This window comes from Protopterus annectens, chromosome 7.part0, assembly GCF_019279795.1.
Source record: "Protopterus annectens isolate FY-2018-M chromosome 7.part0, PAN1.0, whole genome shotgun sequence".
In the NCBI taxonomy this organism is placed as follows: Eukaryota; Metazoa; Chordata; order Ceratodontiformes; family Protopteridae; genus Protopterus; species Protopterus annectens.
In genome coordinates this window covers 1,145,790,893-1,145,799,602 of record NC_056739.1, presented here as the reverse complement: position 1 = coordinate 1,145,799,602, position 8,710 = coordinate 1,145,790,893, and the positions used below count along the sequence as shown (strand labels likewise).

General features: G+C 40.9%; 1 protein-coding gene across 4 annotated transcripts in view; it reads left to right on the top strand.

Annotated features, from left to right (window-relative positions):
• Nucleotides 1-8,710, top strand: part of CKMT1A (creatine kinase, mitochondrial 1A) — a 176,005-nt gene that overhangs the window by 117,843 nt on the left and 49,452 nt on the right. The gene's annotated exons all lie outside the window — the stretch shown is intronic.

The window sequence follows — 8,710 nt, the reverse complement described above, 5'->3', positions numbered from 1 at the left end:
TTATTTTGATGCTAGCTTACTGCACTCATCCCCTTCAAGAAAATGTATTACTTAATTGGAAGAAAACAGGAAGTACTACCTGCAATCTTTTTAACCAGAGACAGTGCTAGTTACTATTAGTACTGCTTTATTGATGAACCATGTAATTTGACAACATTCATGGACAAAGCTCATGATGAAATGTGTCTAAGAAAATTGTACCACTCCTGTTTGGGTTTACAATTTCAAAGGGTAGACAAACAATTTCTTACAGGGACTCATAGGTCCAGATCATAGGATCATAGGAAGTTACTAGGCTATTGGCCCTAACTAAGACCCTTGCAAGTCTAGCCAAGAATTTAGCCCATGTTCCGACAAGTCAGCACCCAATGCCCCTGTTCAGCAGGGACACCGGTGGAATCCCAGGGGTGTATTTTCTGTTCTCCATCCAGTTGTCCAGGTTGCACTTAAAATGGGTTAGTGAGGTACTCTGCTTGACATGGAGATGGAGTCTATTCCACAGAAGGGGGTGTCTCTGGGACACAAATCTGTCACACCAAGTCCTATTGATGTCATAGACCAGGTTGAGGTTGTGTGTGTGGGTTACTCGAGTGGAGCTTGACTTGCAGATATGCAGCAGTCTCATCATGGCGGGGTCTGAGATTGCTTTGTATGCCAGACAGAGGTCACCTCTGAGGAGTCTATATTAGACCGAGTAGAAGGACAGAGCGTTTAGCCTATCTGTGTAGGGCAGATGTTTGAGGCCCTGGATTCTCCTGAAGAGGAACCTCTGTGGTCTCTCCAGCTGCTGCATGTACTTTGTGAGGTACAAGCTGAAAGGGACATTATACTCAATAATGGGTCTTATAAGGGAAGAATTCAGGGATATTATAACCTCCTTGTCCCTGGATGAGATACCCTTAGTAATGAGGTGGGCCATGTAGAAAGCTTTCTGTACAACTGAGGCAACGTGGTAGTCAAAAGTCAGTTTGCTATCAACCTGAGTGCACAAGTCCCTCATGACTGATTGTATGTTTAGGACCTTGATATTAATGTGATCATTTGTGGGGACATCATTCTCTCTAAAGGGGATGATGATGATGCAGTTTTTGGCATTCAGTCTGAGGCCATGTTACTGGTACCAGTCATTTCTTTGGGTGAGACCCTCTTGGAGGATGTCTTGTCACTAGGGGAATTGATGACAGCACCCAGCTTGCAGTCATCTGCAAACTTTGTCAGCCATAGCCCACTGGTTTTGGCCTGCACTTCAGAATAGTATATTCCAAACAAGTCCAAATAATGTTCTGTGCCTCACCAAAGTCCAGTCAAGTGAAAAAGAAGAAAGTAAACGTCCAAAAATCACATAAGACTGGACACTGCTGAAGTTCCAAAACCTTCTATTTATTAAAATAACAAACATACAAATGATGAGCGCTTTCTATCTGATGAAGGGCAGAGGCCCGAAAGCGCTCATCATTTGTATGTTTGTTATTTTAATAAACAGAAGGTTTTGGAACTTCAGCAGTGTCCAGTCTTATGTGATTTTTGGACGTTTATATTCCAAGCAACAGAGGCCCCAAGACCGATCCCTGGGGTACACCACTCATTACAGGTCTACTGCTTGAGGTGGCTTCCCCTATTTTGACTAGGTGGGTTCTATCAGTGAGCCAGTTTACTACCCATCTGGTAACATACAGATTGATGCCTAGTTGAGAGAGTATATCTATTATACCCACATGAGGAATAGTTTCAAAGGCTTTGGCCATGTCAAGGTAGGTGGTGTGCACCATCTTCCCCTCATCTGTGACTTTGGTGACTGTCTCAAAGAAGTCGACCAAAATTAACAGGCATGACCTCCCCCTGACAAAACCAAACTGTGTTGGATCAAGTATTTGGAGGTTGCCAATGTCCTTGTTAATGAGGTTAATGACAATCCATTCCATGGCCTTGCAGATCAGGCTAGTTAGGCTGATGGGTCTATAAATACCTGGATCGGTGGACGCTCCACCTTTGTGCAAAGGGATGACATTGGCAGTCTTTCACTTGGCTGGGATGAAGCTGGTACTCAGGCTTTGGTTGACTAGGGTGCCTAATGATGCTGGAATTTTTTGCCTGAGTTCATGTAGGATGCAGTCTGAGATGTTATTGGGCCTTTGAGAGGGCAAAGATGACTTGCTCCTTAGAGATAAGGGGAGGGGGGCAGATGCTGAGGATGTCCTGATTTACTGATGTGGGGACAGAGCGATGAAGTTTCCACTGAACCTGACTGCCAGCAGGTTGGCTATATCTATGGTGTTTGTATATGTTTGTATATATGGTGTCATTGACCACCAGTTCTGAGTAGATCTGAATGCTTCCTTTGAGATTGCGGACATTTGTGAAGAAGATCTTATGATTGTCTTTAGTAGATGTGGCCAGTTTGGACTCCAAGTTTGCTTTGGAGGATTTCACCAGTGCTCTTATTTGCTTGTTCAGTCTAAGGAGAAATTAATTCCAATTAGGCACTGCTCTTTTTTGGTCCTGGTCAGCATTTTTTTTCCTTTTATTAATAGAGTTTTATTTATTGCAGATGTCCACCATACAGGTTTACCCTTCCTTGAGGATGAGGATTTTGTCCTGTCGGGTATTTCTGATTACATGCAGCTATATAAATGCTCATATAGTACTTTGGTGTAGGTTTGGACATATGTGCCAGTTCCTATGGAGGGGAGGGGAGCTGCGAAACTGTTTATACCTTCCCTCAGGAGGTTGTAATCAGCATTGGAGAATTTATTTTGTTTGACCCTAGCTAGGGGGATCGGGGGAGATGGTGACTCTGAAACTGACCACTTTGTGGTCGGATCTTACCAGGGAGGATGACACTGAAGGGATGCTGCAGTGGTTACTGATGCTGGTTAATACCAAGTCCAAGATATTATCACCTCTTGTGGGGGTGTTGACCAGCTGGTCCAAGGCATTTGCATTGTTGAAGTCATGGAATCTCTGGGCATTTGTGTTTTGGCATGAGTAGTTCTTCCAATCTATGGTTGGATAGTTAAAGTCATGCAGGATCAGGGTAAATGGTTGAATCTTGACAGATTCAAAGAGGTCCAGATAGGTGGAGTGGGCATGTTGAGTCAAAGGTGGGGGCTTGTAGCTAGCTGTGATTTGAATAGGGTTCTTGTCAATGGTTAACTGCACCTGGAGTGTCTCCTGTGCAAAATACTGTTTGCCCAACCTGGAGGTATGTATGTCTTTAATATATATTGCAACTCCACCTCCTTTTGCTCTGCTGCCAATGGTCTGTGGTCTGAATGTCTGATAGGATGAGCAACCTGGTATGGCTGTGGTGCGCTCCACAGCTTTGAACCAGGTTTCTGTGACTGCATAAATGTCAGCATCTTCCAGGGTTACGAATGCTTGCAATGAGTGCAGTTTCATGTTTAGACTCCTAGCATTTATCAGGATGAACTTTAATTTGCATTTTGATGACATTTTAATGTTGGTAGTTTTGACATCATGGCATTGCCTAAAAAAGGCACTATGAGGAATGCAAGAGCATTTGCCAGAAGCCTGAAGCCCAAGGGAGACAGATGCAGGTAATCTCTGGCAAAGCATCGTGGTCTGTCGATCATGTTTACCAGCCTATCAGGTAGTGGATCCCCTTGGAATGACACCAGAAACCAACCCAATTGTTAAAGTCAATCTTTGTTTGTACTGAGACATCATTCTTGGTGACAGTAGAATGCTCCTTAAGGCTAGGAACATACCTGCCTGGGACACATATTCAGCAAGCTCAATCATGTCTCTCTTCATATAGTCCAGGGAGGTACATCTCAAGTCATTCACTCCAACATGGACTATGACAGAGTCTACACAATACCTGTTGTTGAGAGACTTGACTGCATGGGTGCTATGGCAGATTCTGTCACCTGACAAATAATTAACCATGACTTTTTCCTTATCCAGCCTGGTGAGGTGCACATCTGTGTGTCTCACAATGGAGTCTCCTATGGCTAATATGTTGGGTTTATGTTTAGGCCTTAGTGGCTGTCAGGCACAGATGTGTGGACTATGTGTGGTGTGGGGTGTGGTGGGCAGTGGAGTTCAAGTGTATTTTTGCCACAGAGGTCTCTTGTTTGGGTATGTTTTTGAGGACTTCTGCATATGTGGGTATGTATTGTTTAGGTGTGGGTAGTGTCTGAGGTCTGGTGTTTGTGTTGACATCCTTCTCAGTGCCAGATATGCTGGCTTGTGAGGGAGAGACCATAGACTCTAGGTTCTTAATGCAATTGCATCTCTCACCGATTGTGTTCCTAGGTGGTAGAGGCTTGTCCATGTACATGAGACAGTTGCTACACTGTCTCAGGATGCCCATATCAACCATACTGGCAGGAGAAACCATAGGAAATTGTCCATCTATATTTATCAGCATCTGAGGGAGACAGACTAGAGACAGCCAAGAAGGTAAAGCGTGGAAGGTCTAAGAGAAGTACTACTAGGTGATCAAACAAGTGCTACTAAGGGAAAATTTGTAGCTGGAATACCTTGCAATGGGTTAAAAACAATGCAGCTGCAGTGCATGGCATGCAAACAAGCCCAAACCATCTCAAATGTGGGGTTTAAATACCACATAAAATAGAAGATTCTAGTAACACAGAAACCTGGCCAATCCTGCTAGCCCCTGCTTTCTTTACCATTCAGCCCATGCCAGACATGGTCTAGGCATCCCCGCTACTTTCACTAGCAGAGATGATAGGCCCCTACCAACACAAGATGGCTGCCAGAAACAAAGAGGACAAACACAAGATGGCTGCCAGAAACACAGAAGGCAAAAACATCTCTGAATGCAGAAAACCTGTATCCAGACTATGCTACTCAAATTAAGGGTTAAGAACACTGTAAAACTCACAGAAAGCACAGATTTACCACTTACAGATAAAAACAGAGCTCACAGTATGAAAACCTACAGTTAAACAGTAATGAAATGCAGTACAACAGAGTCAGACAGTAATGAACTGCAGTAAATAGAAAAGAAATACAGTTAAACAATAATGAAATGCAGTTAATGAGTAAATTGCTTTAAAACAGTGCAAATGTGATAAAATAGCTCACAATCACAACAGTAAAAAACAGCTCAAATAAAGCAGCAATACAGTAAAATACTGTCATCAATTCAATCAGGCTATCATCAAGCAGTAACAAATAAGACAAACTAAATGAAGTTGAACACCTAAGCACAAGCAAAATGAAGTACGAAGAAGCACAATACATATATATATAAATATATATATATATATATATATATATATATATATATATATATATATTAGTAGAAAGTGAGGAAACAGAGGATAATTCAAGGTTAAGAAGCTAGAAGCTAAAGGGGTGGGTCTTCACAACTGATCGCACTGTACTCAGCAGAATGAGCTGATGCAATGGGTGGGCCTTCATAACTGATGTCAGTGTACTCAGTAGAATGATAGCTGATGCAATGGGACTGGGAGGAGTGTCCAATATAAAATTTATAACAGAGGTGGGCAACTCAAATGGAGGTAAGGATTCAATTCACTAAGCCTAAAATACAGTTGCACAGTTTAAACAGATATGCAGCAAATATTGTTTTAGTTAATCAGAAGTGCAGAAAACAATTGAAAATAAGCACTTATGTTTTGTAGTCTCACAGCAGGTTTTTGGAAAACAGCAGAGCAGGGGCAGAAGGCCGAACTCACTGTAGTTTTCAGCAAACAAGCACAAACTAGTTTAAACATTGGCTATTTAAGGCAGAGAAACAGGAAACAGGCAAAGTTCAAATTATCCAGTCAAAAACCCTAAACAGAGCCCTGTAGCAGTAACTCTAGTTAGATCACACCAAACTGAAACCCCTTCCCACGAAGCAACAGCTAGGCCTCTCTAGACAAAAGATTAATGTACTACAAGCTCCAAAGGTCACAAACCATACTAGATCCATCTCTATGCTAGTGTTTTTCAAGTACAGCAACAAGTGAAATGAACAGAACAAAGATCAGAACAGAGGTAAGGATTCAATTCACTGAGCCTAAAATCCATTGTACAGTTTAAACAGATATTCAGCAAATAATGTTTTAGTTAATCATAAGTGCAGAAAACAGTTGAAAATAAGCACTTATCTTTTATAGTCTCACAGCAGATTTTTGGAAAACAGCAGAGCAAGGGCAGAAGGCCTAACTCACTGCAGCTTTGAACAGACAAGCACAAACTAGTTTAAATGCTAGCTATTTAAGGCAAAGAAACAAAAACCAGACAAAGTTCAAATTATTCAATCCAAAAACCCTAAACAGAGCCATGTAGTAGTAACTCAAGCTAGATCAGACTAAACTGAAACCCCCTCCCATGAAGCAACAGCTAGGCCTCTCTCGACAAAAGATTAACTGTACTACAAGCTCCAAAGGTCACAAACAGTACAAGATCCAGCTCTGTGCTAGTGTTTTTCTAGTGCAACAAGTAAAATGAACAGAACAAGCACAGATATAAAAAGGAGACAAAGATCAGAACAGATTCAATTCACTAAGCCTAAAATACAGTTGCACAGTTTAAACAGATATGCAGCAAATACTGTTTTGGTTAATCAGAAGTGCAGAAAACAGTTGAAAATAAGCACTTATCTCTTGTAGTCTCACAGCAGGTTTTTGGAAAACAGCATAACAAGGGCAGAAGGCCTAACTCACTGCAGCTTTGAGCAAACATGCTGTATATAGTTTTTCTATGTGTCATTTGTCTGTTTAAGCAATTTATTTAGCATTTTCATTCTTTCTTTCTAGTTCAGAAAATGACATACATTTTCTTTTACAAAGTGCATTGCTTGATTTTATTTATTTCAAGAAGAGAGTTTTATATAATTGAAATGCTTGTGCCTGGTGATTGTTTCTTATTATAAGGTTAAGGGTGTGATGCCCGTGCCCTTGCCCAGCAATCAAGGAGCCTTAATCCTCACCACTAACACCAGGGAGGTCATCTCCTAGAAGATAAAAAAGATAACTAATACACACAGTAAAGTACCATTTCCCTTAAGTGCACACAGAGGTCACAGTCAATCTGGGGCTGGTTGCTCCCTTGCTCACCAGGTCCCCAATAAGACTCCCCACTGGCACAGCTATAGGGTCCAGGTCTCAGCCTAAATGGGCAAGCTAAAACCTCCAGTACCCTCTCTGTCCAACCAGTGCTTCATGTTCCTGCCAAGTAGCTGACACAACACACACACACTTTGAGATAAGTATTTATACAACTTCACAGACACTCCTGGGAAAGATTAACACCGATTTTCCAACTGTGCTCCTTTACCCAGACTACATGGTAGTAATTACTTTCACCACACAGTTAATAATATCAACTACTAAAAGGCCCTTAAAAGGGTGTCCAATTATTACTGTGCAATATTATTATCCAATGGTAGTATGACTAACAGTCAAGGCTTACTTTAGAGTGGCCTATTACAATAACCTCTATAAATATGCAGTGTACTCTAGAGCTTATCTGTACAGGTAGAAGGTTTTAAAAATATTTAATAATAAATAATTAAAACACAAGACAAAACTACTACACCACAGAGATATTTAAGAGTTCAGAGATCAGACAGAAATTTAAAATAATACAGTAGAACAGGTCTGATTTCAAAGAAAAACAACTAATTAATCTTTACTAGCTTTACCTATTCCTACAAGAAATCACAGTGCTAAAACGTACATGTGAGCATAAGGCAGTGCTGTTAAGTTGGATATCCAAAGTCAAAATGCTTCTAGTCTCTTGTGAGACATAGTATTTAAACATTACTAACAAACATGTCTCTAAGGCCCTCCCAAAATTACATAATTTTTGACACTTAGGTTTTCCCAGTATTCATATTGCATCATCTTAACACCTGGTCTTTGTTCCCAGGCCACAAACTGCATTATTTAGCAATCTAACACCTCCTCAGAAACTTACAAAAATACAAGACATTTCACATGTATATGCTAGCGGAAACCAGAGCAATAAAGCACCTTCCACATCTAAATTCTAGTCATAAACGTTAGCCTTAAAACAATGGGCATGAAATCTTCATCCAGCCACCCTGGAGCCGAATTCTAACATGAAAGGGTACAACATGCTTCACTGGGCCAGTAGAGTGCAATGTTGTCACATATTGTGCAGTTCCACATTTCACAATATTCTTTACGCTCAAGAAACATGCCTGTATTTTACATTTATTTACAAATGCCGGAATTATATATCAAATTCTATTTGACTAGGCTGACAGCCTTCACCCATCTTTCTCCAATCATCACAAAGGGTATATGTGTTAGAATTATGAACTAATAACTGGTGGCTTCAGCATTTTAAAGAGTTACTGTTCAAGCTATGGTTACCATACCAATAATTAATGGTAAGCTTATTGTAAAGCTATAGATTACTTATGTTTTTAGTATGATAAAGCAGTTCAGCAAGTGGCAACAATACTGTAAAGACAGGGTAGAGGGCATTGGTACTATAGGGTATAATTAACCTCTCCTGGAAAATGCTGTGTGTTTGCATGCAAAAAAATATGTACATGTTTCAACTGCTGCTGGTAAGATTGTGCTGGAAAGCATTTGGCTTATTCTGGTGTATGGGGGGATGAGGAGGGTTAAAATCCTGAGAATCCATCGACTGGAACTGGTGATCAACAACTCTATACTGTGACACTTAACTGGATGCAGCAGGCTTTGACTATTACATTTACACAGCCCAGGTGACC